General features: G+C 43.5%; 1 pseudogene; it reads left to right on the forward strand.

Moving 5' to 3' along the window:
• The window catches only part of LOC110587663, a 72203-nt pseudogene extending 57282 nt beyond the window's left edge, over positions 1 to 14921 (forward strand).
• Positions 14922 to 15249: the final 328 nt, after the last annotated feature.

Genomic DNA, 15249 nt, shown 5'->3' on the forward strand with positions numbered 1-15249 from the left:
AAGGAAGGAAGGAAGGAAGGAAGGAAGGAAGGAAGGAAGGAAGGAAGAAAGAAAGAAAGAAAGAAAGAAAGAAAGAAAGAAAGAAAGAAAGAAAGAAATGGATGGGGTGCCTGGGTGGCTTGGTTGGTTAAGTGACATACTCTTGATTTCAGCTCAGGTCATGATCTCAGGGTCATGGGATCGAGCCCCGTGTCAGGCTCTGCGCTGGGTGTGGAGTCTGCTGGGGATTCTTTCTCTCCCTCTCCCTCTACCTGCCCCCTCCACCCCCCACCGCACACATGCGCGTGCGCGCTCTCTCTCTCTCTAAAAAGAAAAAGGACAGCTATAGAACTCCTAAGAAGCTCATTTTCCTGGTTCAAATAAAAATATTAAAAATCAGAACAGCAGACTCAGGACCCCTTCTCCCCCCACCCGAGTACAAACGAACATGTCCCCAATGCCATTAAACTAGGCAGCTTCTAAAAATCTGACATTAGTGGCCAACATTTTCTGGCTCTCAGAGTCCTTAATCACGTTAGCGAATGAATCATTCACTAAAGAGATCAGGGCTGGTATTCTGACACTAATTCCCAAGGTGCAGAATACAAAGCTGAATCATATCTGCCATTTTTAGGTGACTGTGACAGTTGGTCATAAAGTACCAAGTTTTGACAAAACACCGAATTTCTTTACTCTCTGCCTTGCAGTTTAGCTGGAAACAAAATCTTTTCTCAAAAAATCTTAAAATTTTTTCCACATCTACATGCTCCAAATTTTTGTAGACGTCTTTATGACTGTTACTTTGATGTCTATGCCAAACAGGATAAACCCTTGAAAGGCAACACTGCTAATGAACACAAAGATCTTTATGTAATTGTAATAGCCAGTTTGGCTAGTTTTATGGGTGTGTGTACATTTAATTTTGAGTTGAGCAATATCCAATTTGGCAATGAGCTAGAATAATATGAGTCTTTCTGCTTGTTTGTTTTAATTACTAACAACCAGAGAAAAACTATTCACAGCAGCCAAGGGAATTAAAATCAGAAATGCACTCTACTACTTGAGTACTGCCCATTTTCATGCCAAAATGGATGTCACTTACTTGGGAGGTGCAAGAGTCAAGAGGGGCAAATTCAGAGCTGTGATAAGTGAGGAAAACATAAAAATAGGTGTTTTTTTGTTTTTTGTTTTGTTTGTTTTTCATATAAATAGAGGTTACGTTTTTGAGGGATAAAACAACTCTCCTTCAATGTTGTGAAAGAAGCCCCAATAATAATCATTCATTCATTTGATACTATTTATTGTGTGCTCATGGGCCAGGCCCTGTTGTAGGTGCTGAGGACAGCACAATGAACAGGTAAACAAACACTCTTTTCACAGAGCGTACATTCTAGCGAGTAATAAACACAGTAAACAAACAGAAGTATGATTTCAGGTAGTGCTAGGTGCCATAAAAATAGCTAGATAGCTAATCAGAGAATGGCTCTCTGAGGAGTCAATATTCAAATAGAGATTTGAATGGCATGAGGTTGGTGGGGGGCGGGTGGTGTGCAGCCATGCTGGAATCTGGGAGAAGAACATTCCAAGCAGAGCGACTGGCAAGAGTAAAGGTCCTGAGGCAGGAATACACTATGACTGAACAAGAAACAGCAAGAGGCCAGTGAGCATAGAGAACAAGGGAGAAAGAGGTGAAAGGTAAGATCAGAAGTCTTGGCAGGGGATATTTATACAAGGATGTGTGGCCTATGGAGAGATGTTTGGATTTTAATGTAAGTGTAATGGGAGCCACTGAAGGGTTTTATGAAGGTGAGTGGCAAGATCTGACTTCTGCTTTCATGAGATTGCCCGGCTGCTGTATGCGTAGACAGTCTCAAGAATAAAAGCCGTGAGGCTCTGTTAAGAGGCTATGAATGGAGTTGGGCAAGAGATAATGGCGTCTCAGATCTGGACGCCCCACAGAAGCACTATGAAAAGGTCAGATCCAAGAATTCGAAGATTGAGCCAATAAACTATGAGTAGATTAAGCTTGGGGATGACCATTTTTCCTAAAACAGTGATTGTATTTGCTGTACCTAAAAAGATGCTCAAAAATATTTGTGAAGTGAACAAACTGATCTGAGAGTCAGAAAATACAAATCCTAGTCCCACTCATTTACCACGTACGGAACGGTTCCTTGCCTCAGTCTGATGCCCAGACACGTGGTGGGGGTCAGGAACTCCTTAATGAGGAGAGAGGTAGGCTGCCACAGCCTGCAACTGCAGTCACAAGGCAGGCAGTGACCAGAAGAGCCCAGGTCGAGTTTCTACGTGGATATATGGGAAATACTAGTTGTCCTTTCTCCAGGGCCCACATTTTTCCTGAGAGCTTATTTAATAGGTTCCCCATTGCCTACTCAGTAGAATTCATACCCCTTGGCCTGGCATTTAAAGTCTTCCATGATCCATCGCCCACTCTTCCTACTTCCAAACATTCCCCTTCATATGCCCTATATTCCAGTCCAAATGAATTAAGTCCTGTATTTTTTTTTTTTTCTGCTTCCATATCTTTGCCCATGCTAGGACTTTCCTGCCCGATCATCTTCTATTCATCCTTCACAAGACCCAGCTCAATCTTCATAACCTTTTCTTCAACAACCTTCCCTCACTTCAAACCTCTCCGTCAAGGCTGAACTCCTAAAAACTGCCCCCCTACAAACTGGAGGGCAAACCCCTGCTATCAGTCATCTCACTGTGGGGATACTTTGAGGGCAAAGTCTTGAACAAGTCATTGGCTCACATATGTCAGGAAAGGCCCAGAACATGAGCTCTTCTCTTTTTTTACTATTTCTGTCATAGTACAAAGGGTTTAGATCAATGCTTCATTAATCTCCACTTCTTTGTGTAGAAGTTAGAAGAAAACAATCTTTAAGAACAATCACAGACCAGTTTTCCTAGCCTTGCTGAAGTCATGGGTCTTAGCATGAAGCTCAGGTTTGGACCTAACCACATCTCCTTTCCAAACAAGTTTTTTCCCAAACTTTCCAGATGCCTTTACAATCTTTATAGTTACTTGGCCTCAGTTTTGTTGTTTTTTTTTTTTTTAATCTGTAAAAATCAGGGTAATCACTGTAACTACCTCACAGGGTTGTTTTGTGGATTAAGTCAGTTAAGATAGGGCGCCTGGGTGGCTCAGTTGGTTAAGCGACTGCCTTCGGCTCAGGTCATGATCCTGGAGTCCCAGGATCGAGTCCCGCATCGGGCTCCCTGCTCAGCGGGGGGTCTGCTTCTCCCTCTGCCCTCTTCCCTCTCGTGCTCTCTCTCTCTCTCTCTTTCTCTCTCACTCAAATAAATAAATAAAAAATCTTTAAAAAAAAAAAGTCAGTTAACATAAATAATCGTGTCTAGCATATGTGTTTAAAGTTATATACATCAGGTCTTTCCTGGAAGGGGAGGAAAGCCATGTAACTGACTAGTCACAGTTATTGAGACAGATAAACAGCCCCAGAGGAGGGTGGAAACCACCTAAACTTTGCCTTGCATCTCCACTCCCCCTAGTTCCTGGCCAGTGACAGACTTAGACACATCACACCACTCTGTGAAGCCAGCTTTCCAATGAGCCCAAATGTCCACCCCACTTAGAGCTACTGCTGTGTAAATGGGCTCTGCAAATGGGCATCTCCAGTGACTCATAAAACACACACACACACATACTCATGCGCGTGTGCACCCCCACACAACCGATCAATCTATCAAAGCAGGGCCAGCAGATCAAAGGGAGAAACTAATGCTTTATGGTTTCTGTAGTGAATGGATCTCATAGGCCTGTGGCATTCTTGGCAGAAGTTCCATAACCAAAAGACTCCCACCCCACTCCCCCTCCTTAGAGCGCTACTGGCAGCATTTCTTCCCTCCACCATCCCATTTCTGTACTCTGGAATCCTCTGCAGTATGACACCTTCCAGAAGATATGTTTAAGCCACAAGATAAGAGTTATACCCCCATATATGAGTCATTTGTATTATCTTGCAACGGGGAATCCTTTTAATGGAGGCAGCCCACCCTCACTGCAGAGAATATGTATTGCCTGACTTCATTCTCTTGCTTTTCCATTTAACCTCCTCTCATACCTCAGGCTCTGAGAGTTCTTCCTTCTATATGCCAATTCCTAATGCCTGGACTTGACACCCCTGCAGTTTGGATGACGACCATGATGATGACCATGATGATAATGATGACGACACTGAACACTTACTATTAGCCACACTATGCTGAGGGACTTACAAATATAACTCCTCACAACAACCTAATGCATGAGGTATTATCCTCATTAAACTCAGGAGGAAACTGAGGCCTGGAGTGGTTATGTAATTTGGTGAAGTCACATAGTTAGGAAGTGACAGAGCCAGAACTTAAACCCAGAATAATCTGGCTTGAGAGCCCATAACTCAACCACTTTGATGTACTTTCTCTCCTTTGAATGACCTATTTTTACTCACATCTTGATCCCAGCCTGCCTACTGACCCTTTAGTTTTGCATGTCCCTCAGTTTGAGCCTACTTGGCAATCCCAGTCAATTCTCTTGAATCTAACCAGAGAAAGAAGCCTATCTTCTGACTTCTCCGTGAGGGCAAATGGACAGACAATGAACTGCAGAATTCGAAGTTGATATAGAGGGACACCTGGCTAGCTCAGTTGGAAGAGCATGCAACTCTTAATCTTGGAGTTGTGAATTTGAGCCCCACGTTGGGTATAGAGATTACTAAAAAAAATAAATAAACTTTTTAAACTTTATTAAAAAAGAAATTAATATAGAATATTACTTATAGTTGTATGTATTTATTCCTGGGCTACATTACATTGAAGATTGGCTAACTCAGCAGTTACACCTAGAATACTTCTCTTTCCCACATCCACTACAGAGGCTCCAAAAAGCTATAGAACTCTTGGGGCACCTGGGTGGCTCAGTCGGTTAAGTGTCTGCCTTTAGCTCATGTCATGATCCCAGGGTCCTGGGATCGAGCCCCGCACCGGGCTCCCTGCTCAGTGGGGAGTCTGCTTCTCTTTCTCCCTCTGCCCCTCCCCCTCCCTCGGCTCATGATCTCTCTCTCTCTCTCAAATAAATAAATAAAATCTTAAAAAAAAAAAAAGCTATATAACTCTTTTCCAGCCCCTTTTCAGACAAGAGTGAACATATGACATAGTTCTGACCAATAAGAAGTAGGAAGTCCGTAAGTCAGGGGTAGACAGGCTTCTAAAAAACAAAAAAAGGAAAAAAGATCACCAGTACTGGACCCATTCCCCTTGTTGCTACCATACAAACGTAGTATCTAGAAACAATTCGGTAATGTTGAGGCAACAAAAAAGCATGCCAATACACTGAGGATGGTGGAGAAGAAAGATAGATTCTTGGACTTTGAGGACATTGTTGAGCCTCTGCTCACCCACTTGTATGTGAGATAATTAAACATTTTATTGCTTAAGCCAGTCAGTCAGCATACTTGCAGCCTAAAGCATTCCTTACTGATACAGTAGCAACAATAAATGGTTTACATCGCATATTATGGATTCCATTATTCAAAGAAATCCTTTGCCAGCTTCTAAATATACTAAGTTAAACCTCTGGGAATGGTCACAGAGGCTCTGGGGTAGGAGGGGCTTAACATCCTTACCACAAAGACCCCAATGCCAGAAGAGGGCACATCCTGGGAACCAGCCTGCCCAGAAGGCAGTGTGTTGAACTGTATCTGATACACTGAATGAAGAAAAATATAAGATCAAACAAAAATAGTGACTTCTATGAATTCAAGCCAGACAATATGATCACAGGAGGAAAAAAGTAGCATAATGTCCATGACTCAGAGTCAGAAACCTGTGTTCTGATCCCAGCCTTGCTGCCTTGGGGATAGCAACTAAGCTCTCTGGGCCTCAGTGTCCTCATTTGTGAAAGGAGAGAAGAGACCAGATAACTTCTTGATGCAAAGGCGTATCTGAAACATTTTCAATCCATATATTTTCCCACTGAAGGTGAAAGCATATGACTTAAGGGTCAGTAAACTTTCCTTTTGCCCACAAAAAGCATGGAAATACAACCTTATACCTCTCCTTTCTAGATACAATGAGTACAAAGGTAAATATTCCTTAGCGATTTATTTGGTAAGAATTACGAGGATCTGCTGACAACATACATCATTACCCAAAGTTCAACCAAATCGTAAGACAGAATCAGTGTTTATTTCATTTAATGTTCTTGGTGACATAGGGCAACCGAGGACTTCCATTGTTTCATATCAAGGGACTTGCAGAGAGGACCCATCTGAGTGAAAATTTATATAAATGAAAAACAATCTGCCCAAAGGCCAACTTATAGAGGCTTTGCTTTTCCTCTTTTCCATTGCTACTTCTGTCACATTATCCATCCTTTTCCATTGTAGATATACTCCCCCATTGCTTGCCCCAAACAAAATTAATCTCATCTCATTTTTTCCCTTATATCACTGCCCTCTGCTTTCCAATGTGATATGATTAGATTACCAAATAAACTAATCCTGTGTTATTACATCAAAAGGAGAATTCCAGCCTCAGAGAGGATGTTAAATCAAGGAGAAAGAAAATGATGGGATTTACCTGGTGGATAAATCCAGAAAAATTTAAAATCCTGAAATTCTAAAACCTTGTCATTTAATTCTTCCATGTTCTTTCTTCACATAACATAACATGACTGAGCTTCTTAAGTAGCTATTGCAGACTTTCTGGTTTGAAAGTGGTATGCTAGACACTATAAAAACTCACAGATAAATAATATGTTCTCTGCCCTCAAGGGACTTACAAGTTATCACGGTAGTTACATAAATACCTCTAATATACAGCAGTCCAAAAAGCAATATGGAAGCGTTAGGAAGAAGAAATTAATTTCAACTGAAAAAGCTTTTTTTTTTTTTTTTAAAGATTTTATTCATTTATTTGAGACAGAATGAGAGAGAGAGAGCACATGAGGGGGGGAGGGTCAGAGGGAGAAGCAGGCTCCCCGCCGAGCAGGGAGCCCGATGCGGGACTCGATCCAGGGACTCCAGGATCATGACCTGAGCCGAAAGCAGTAGCTCAACCAACTGAGCCACCCAGGTGCCCTCAACTGAAAAAGCTTTAAGGAAGAATTAAAATGGAGACACAGACAATGGCTCGTGTTTATGTTCTATTCTGAAATATGCTTTCTAGTTTCTGAAGTGCCAACCTGCCCAGAACTTAACTTAGATCAAAAAGTTAAATACTATACTGGCATTTTGAATGACCTGGCTAGGATCTTCAGTGTCATAGCAAGATTAACTCTTAAGGAAGTGGATTCTGCCTTCCTTACAGCTGCTTCCTTGCCTTCCCCATCCCACATAACCAAGATACATCAGGAGAAAGAATGTGGAACCCAAAGCCAGGCGCACCAAGGACAGATACAGAGCCAGAGTATGCTTCTGCCCATCATGGCACCATCCTTTCCTCTTTTACCTAATCCTAGCAGCAAGAGAAACCTCCCACGAACTCAGGCTTTCCCAAATCTCAACCCCAACAGCAATTCCTTCCATTCACAGATTTCTTCCTCTCTCAACTCATGCCTCCTCTCCTCTGCACCCCCCGCCCCAGCTCTGTCCTAGTCAATATTCTGGCCTTTGCTTCTGACATGCTTCCTCTCAATGCCTCAGTGTGTCTGTTTTGATGAAAAAGAACATCATGTCATAAATGGTGCTGTCTGATGCTCAGGCCGTGAGCAGCCAAGGAACTATAAAGATCTGTTTAGAATCATGACCACTTAGCAGGCACACGGCCAGTAGGGCTTTATGACCATTAATTGGTTTATCCTCCCTGAATCCCTCCAAGGCATCTCTTAGTATCTCCATTTGACAAATAGAGCAAAACTAAAATGCAGAGAAATTGACTAATTGACTGACTTGCCATAAGGGGAAGAAGATGGCAGCAGACTATTAAAAGCAAGTCCTGTCATGAAACTTGAAGATTTTGAATACTTGCCTTTCTGCAACATGTTAGTATCCAAGTTTTTTTTTTTTAATTTGGAAGGCGATTCTTGGAATTCTCTAATTTACCCACCTCTACTTTCCAAACCAGAAAATTAGGGCCCACTGAGGTCAAGGACTTGCTCAAGGTCATGTTGTGACTAAGAAGAGGAGGTAAGACTCCAACCCAGGTATCTGGGCCCCAAATGCAATGCTCTGTCCCCACTGAGGAAACCCAGATCCAGACACGTGAAGTCATACAACTTGCTGATAGCAGTGCTGCACCAGAGTTCCAGGACAGATGTAAGAACAGGTGTATGCTTTGTGCACTGTGCAAAGGCCTGTGGCCAAGGAGGCAAGTGGAGACTAGAATCCAGCCTGTACTCTCTCAGCCAAGCTCCATGCTTTGGGATGGGAGTAGCATCCACCCAGAAGGAGGGGCACCTCTGTGAGGGGCAGCCGCTGCCACTCACAGAAGACCCCTTCTTCTAACATGCACTAAGGCACCACATCCAGACCAGCAGCAGCTCTGAGACCACGTCTCTTGGCTCTTCATCTAGTGCTGAATAGGAAGGATAAGCTGTCTTTGGAAAATGGAGAAAGGAAACCAAGAATGATATGCGGCTTCTAGTTTCTAGGATATTATTGTATACCAAGAAGAAGGCAATGTAACCAGATTGCCTGGCTAAAAATGTGCCAGGATACTTCATGCTTGTTACAATATAACACACTCTAAATGTAGCGCAGTTGATTCAACTCCATATTAATTAAATATGTTTTGGGGTTTTTAAAAACACTTTTTGGAAAATGTGAGCAAGTGTTCCAAGTTTTGCACAAAGGAGGATGCCTGGATAAGTCTAAAATGATCAGGGAGCGCAGTCTCTTTTGTGTTCAACCTGCCCCAACTGCCACTGAGCCTTCATCCAACGAAGACTGGGGCTGGGGTGGCGGGGGGGGGGAAGAAACTATACTCATTCTCTCTGGAGGTACAACTGCCAGAAGAGAGATTTTTCCATCTTGGCCAGAGGCCTAGCCACTCCCTTTTTTTCTAGAACAGTGTTGTAGCTGCAACACTCCTGGGGCTACACCTTCTACTAGAGCTGTATTAGATCTCCTGGCATGCAGGCTCTCCCCTCTCCGGGGAGGGGAAGCCTGCCCCGGGCTGGCAGCCGAGCGATGGGGAGCGAGCAGGAGGAGCTGTTCACCACAGGGAGTGAGAGTGAGGGAGAGTCACATGCATCTGAGATGTCTAACTTGGCCAACTGGGTACAGGGCAATATCAACAACCAAAATGGAGAAAGGAGGAAGAGGAGAGTTTTGATGTCAAAGAAAATGAATTCTGCCTTAGAAATATTGACAGCCGGGGTGCCTGGGTGGCTCAGTCCTTAAGTGTCTGCCTTCGGCTCAGGTCATGATCTCAGGGTCCTGGGATCGAGCCCCGCGTCGGGCTCCCTGCTCGGCGGGAAGCCTGCTTCTCCCTGTCCCACTCCCCCTGCTTGTGTTCCCTGTCTCACTGTGTCTCTCTCTGTCAAATAAATAAATAAAATCTTAAAAAAAAAAAAAAAAGAAAGAAAAGAAATATTGACAGCCAGCTGTAAATAAAAGCCTGAAGTTCAAAAAAGTGCAGGGTAGAGTGAGAGGTGCACGAATTAGGACAGGGGTCATGAGGCTTTCTTCTCTTTATCTTTGCATTGTCCAAAGAGCACATTATATTTGCCAGAAGGTTGAAAGGGAGGGTGGGAAGCAGGAAGAACATTTTCAACCCTTTCCATGATCTATTATTGCATCACAAACTCCCTCAAACTCAGTGGCTCAAAATAGCAACAATTTATTATTTTTCACCATTCTAAGGGCTGGCTGGGCAGTTCTTCTGCCCTATGCTGTGGTGACCAGGACACTAGAATGACTGGGCCATCCAAATGGCCTCATTTCAAATGGCTGCCAAGGGGGATGGGACGCCAATGGGGAGCAGAGCTACAGCTGTCAGCCAGGTGACCTCACTTCTCCATGGACTTTTCTCTGGCTGCTTGGGATTCTTCCCAGGTGGCAGCTGGGTTCTAAGAAAGAGCCTTCTAAGAGAATAAACCCCAGTGTGCAAAAGCTTATTGACCTTCCTCTTGCACTGTGTCTGCTAATGTCATATTGGCCAAGGCTTGTTAAAGGGCCAAGCTTAAATCAACATGGAGGGAAGTACACAGGGCATGACTACTAGGGACACCAAAGCAATAGTCCACTACACCTTCTGAAGGAACCAAGGGTGTTGCTTATAATATCACAATTAGACTTTTTAAAGTAGGATTCAAAATCTGCTCTAATCTTATCACTCACATTTCCACATGAGCTCTCACTCTGGATAGACTGGACTTCTTAGACTCTGGGACTCTGTGATGGGAAAGAATCCTAATGTCCACCCATTGCGCACACACACACACGCGCGCACACAAACACCAAAACCTTTAACTACACTTCTCTTCAAAGGGGCTTTACTTGCTCTGGTCTTCCTGATTTCACACAAAACTCATTTTGTTCTTAGGGAATAAATAAAGGAAATTAGAGGAGAAACAGAAGGGCAGATTGTGATGTAGCTTTGTCTCCGGAGACAGACAGACCTAGGGAGGAATCCTGGCTCTGCTATTTGTTAGCCTGTGACTCAGCACTAATGTTTTGTTCTGGTCTTTTCTCTGAGCCTCAGTGTCCTTATGTGTAAAACGGAGATTGTAATAGTAGCTACCTCCAATGACTCTTGGAAGGCCTCAATATGATAATGAAGGTAAAGTCTTTAACATGTTGCCTGACAAAAGGTGAACATTGAAAACATGTTAGGTCCTATCATCCAAAAGACATAATTTGCTGTGAAGTCAATGACATGCAAACAAAAAGGTGACAACAGGGCTCTCTCATCAAGAGACCAAGCTCTCAATGCAAACACATTTAAAAATAAGGGGTGTGTATGTGTGTGTGTGTGTGTGTGTTGGGGGGAGGGGTGTAGCTGCAGGATTTCTTGGTTCAACCAATGAAAAGTCCAGATGCAGAACAGGTTGAAGCCAGAGTTTAACCGACCTTGTCAAAACTCCGGTTTTGTTTGTTGTTTGTTGTTGTTTTCTGTTGTTTCTGTCTTTCGGTTCCACCCTGCTTTCCTCATGGGTGTCATTCTGAGGCTCCCTGTGGTGGCAAGACAGTCTCACCAGTATCTCTTTTGTGGCCTCTCATTTGTAAATCCTTTGAGGAAAAAGTCTGAGTAGCTCAGAATCTCAGCCCAAAACTCACCGCGTCTAGCTGACTCTGTTTGGATCACAAGCCCATGGCTGAGCCAATTGCTGTGGGCAAGGGAATCCTGTGATTAGCCCTAGGCCTTATGCTCGACTCCCCAGCCCCTCTGGAGTGTGTGGCTGAGAGGGCCAGAATGTGGGGCCCAGAGGACATCAGGCTGCCACTCCCAGAAGAACAATTGGGGGGAAGGGGAGGGTAACATGCCTCCACAATGATGGAGACCACAGTGTTATTTCTAATGATAAAAATCTAGAAATTACCCACAAAAGAGTTAAGTGAATTATAGAATATACATATGGGAATCTGGGAAAACAGTAATTTTAAATGAAAATTGAATGATGTGGGAAAATGAACATTCACTATGTTAAGTGAAAGAAGCTGGAACCGAAATAGGCATGCACATCGCACACAATACTATAATCCCTAAATACTCACCCTGAACAGAAAGTATGGCAAGAGTAATCTGTACAGGGGCGCCTGGGTGGCTCAGTTGTTAAGCATCTGCCTTCGGCTCAGGTCATGATCCCAGGGTCCTGGGATCAAGCCCCACATAGGGCTCCCTCCTCGGCGGGAAGGCTGCTTCTCCCTCTCCCACTCCCCCCTGCTTGTGTCCCCTCTCTTGCGCTCTCTCTCTCTGTCAAATAAATAAATAAAATATTTAAGAAAAAAAAAAAGAGTAATCTGTACAGCAGCTAAGCGGCTGAACCAGAGCAGAGAGAAGAGGGTCGTTATGAGGGGAAACACAAGAATTATGTGCCAGAACACAATGCTATTAATTAATCACCACAGAAATAAAGTCCATTTGGAGAGAAGTCCATTTTGTTTTGTGCATCTGTATTTTTAACATTGTCATAGTCAAAGAAAACATCCAAGACATGCTTTAGACATGTACCTGCCTCTTTTTTTTTTAAATCCCATCTTCTAAGAGAAAACTCAAGGAAACACCAAATTCCTATGTCAGAAATAACCTCTAGGTTTTTATTAAAAGCAAAAACTGTATGCCATTTCTATAGGAAAGTTCGACACTATATGTTGACGAATAAAGGAGTAAAGACACAGGAGGATGAGTAAAGAATTGAGGATGCCCCTAGACCTGCGTTTGTCACCTTCCTGCTTCTGAAACCTTCCAAGACTTGTCCTCACACTCCCACACAAAAATAGCTCTTCTTTTTATTATCTATTGATGGGAAGATATATATAACGAGAAGTCATTGTGCCTTCGGTAATGTTTTTGCTCATTTATATTTTATTAATTACATCTACAATCTTTATTCTGTCAAATATGTGCTTGGCATACATGGAGGTCCCCAGACCCTTGCCAGAGTCCACACTATTGGGTGAAGCTGGTAAAGCTTATGCAATTCCCATAGATCAGGAAAAGAGTTTTTACAAACCCATACACAGTAAAAGATCCTAAAAAAGTCCTCTTTAGGCACCTGTCTCTCTCCCTCCCTTGATTTCCCACTCACAACATTCAGTAGCGCTCTTTCCCTCTCTAGCACCTGTCCGGCACTCCTCTGCTCCTGGGACAACCCCCCATTCATCACAGTGTGCTACTGTCTGTTTTCATCATGATCACGAGGACCAGCCCCTTGCATTCTTATGGAAAAAAAAAAAAGTCCTCTGTATCATTATACTTGATTTCATTCTGGTTTCTCTCTCGTGACCACCTCCTACCAGTTACAATGTCCCAGCTCTTCCAGGTACGCAGGACCGAACTCCCCTGCCCTTTAAAGGCTCACACGGGGTCCTGGCAATCATCAGTTTTGATCAAGCTTCCCCCAGGATTTATGCCTTCTTGTTTTCCCTGCCCCTGCCAAGGGGAAAACCAAGCAGTCTCCAAACTTGGTAGTGTTGCTCATCAGCCAATGAGGAAAGACTTTCCAGGAATGGGAGGGAGAGGTCTCAGTCCTTCTCTAGCCATACTGTTCTTTTATAATGGAATTCTGAAGACGAGAGTCTGCGGCTTCCCCACTGCTTTTGTGTAGAAACCCAGGGAATAACTCTTACAGTGGAAATTTCAAACCAAGAAGGGATGGCAACATCTGGAAAATGAGGCCATTTAGACTCTTCCTTCTAGAGATTTCTTGATTCTGTTTGGAGTTTGAGGTCTGTTTGTTTGTTTCTCCCAATAATTTTCTTGAGTGAATTTCCTCATGATAGCCCTAAATTCCCCCATGCCTGGCTGCTGACTCTGACCCTCATCCAATCTGATATCAAAAACAATCCCCTTTCTTGATTTGAATTGGAATTATTCATATTCCCTAGGGATAGGGTGATCAATTAATATACTGTCCAGATAAGAACACATTAGAGCACAAGAGAGAACTGTTAATAATTCAGCTGGGACAACAGGTATAAGCCAGGCCTCCCCTGAGCAAGCCCTTGGTGAGCAAACCCTATATGATTACCCAAAGGCCCTAACACAGAGCCTTGTCCACAACAGATGCTCAGTAAATATCACTTCACTGATTGGATCCAATGTGCTGTGTCATCTTTCTGATGTTCGGTTAATGCCGTAATACATTTTAAAATTCCAATGTTTGTCTTTTTTTTTTTTTTAAAGATTTTATTTATTTATTTGACAGAGAGAGACACAGCGAGAGAGAGAGCACAAGCAGGGGGAGTGGGAGAGGGAGAAGCAGGCTTCCCGCGGAGCAGGGAGCCCGATGCGGGGCTCGATCCCAGGACCCTGGGATCATGACCCGAGCCGAAGGCAGACGCTTAACAACTGAGCCACCCAGGCGCCCCGTTTGTCTTTTTTTTCTTCTGTTTTATAACTCCAATTGTATGCAACAAGATATGACAGCACATTCTTCCCTGAACAATCTTAAATGGGCCCTATCAAACCTTTTTCTAAAAAGATACTTTTAGCTCTCTTTTCTAATGTACTGGAAGGAGGCAATCTTCTTTTCATGCCCAGCGCAGCCATGGCTCATGGTGCCATCTGAAGAGTGTAGCAGCTCCAAAGCATTGGCTGCTGGGTAAACTGGTGTGTTTGCCTCTTGCCCATCTACTGGTCCCCATAAGCTGAAAGAATGTCTCCCTCTCATCATTTTCCTAAGGAAAAGACTTAAGGATGGCCTGACAGGAGGTGAAGTAAAGATCCGTATGCAGCGTTTTACTAAGATTGATGGCAAGGTCCAAACTGATATAACTTACCCTACTGGTTCAATGGATGTCATCAGCACTGATAAGACTGGGGAGAAATTCCATCTGATCTATGACACCAAGGGTCACTTTGCTGTTCATGGATTACACCCGAGGAGGCCAAGTATAAGTTGTGCAAAGTGAGAAAGATCTTTGTGGGGACAAAAGGAATTCTTTATCCAGAGACCCATGATGCTCACACCATCTGCTATCCTGATTCCCTCATCAAGGTGAATGACACCACTCAGATTAATTTGGGGGCTGGAAAGATGACTGATTTCATCAAGTTTGACACTGGTAATATGTGTATGGGGACCAGAGGTGTGAACCTGGGAAGAAACTGGTGTGATCACCGACAAAGAGAGACACCCTGGTTCTTTTGATGTAGTTCAGATGAAAGATGCCAATGGTAACAGCTTTGCCACCCGGCTCTCTAACATTTTTGTTATTGGCAAAGGCAACAAACCATGGAGCGCTCTTCCCTGCGGAAAGGGTATCTGCCTCACCATTGTTAAGGAGAGAGACAAGGGATGGGTGGGCAAATAGAGCAGTGGGTAAAATGGTCTCTAGGTGACGTGATTGGAAGTCTTTATACTTAATGAAGGATAATGCAGCATGATTAAAAATAATAATAAATAAATAAATAAATAAAAAGCTATTTTTAAGCATTCCACAATGTGTGCTGTACGAGGCAAGGGGATACAACCACGAGCACAGAGGATCCATGGTGAGTCCTTGCAGGGAAGGTCTACTGCAGGGCACGTGCAGGGACACAGGTGATTATGGTGAGGATGGGAACTAACGTGTATAGTGGATAATCCCATGCTCTTCCTCCCCAGTACAACCCACCACCCTGTCCTCAATGCTCCTTTAC

The sequence above is a fragment of the Neomonachus schauinslandi genome, chromosome 3 (assembly GCF_002201575.2).
Source record: "Neomonachus schauinslandi chromosome 3, ASM220157v2, whole genome shotgun sequence".
Classification (NCBI taxonomy): domain Eukaryota; kingdom Metazoa; phylum Chordata; class Mammalia; order Carnivora; family Phocidae; genus Neomonachus; species Neomonachus schauinslandi.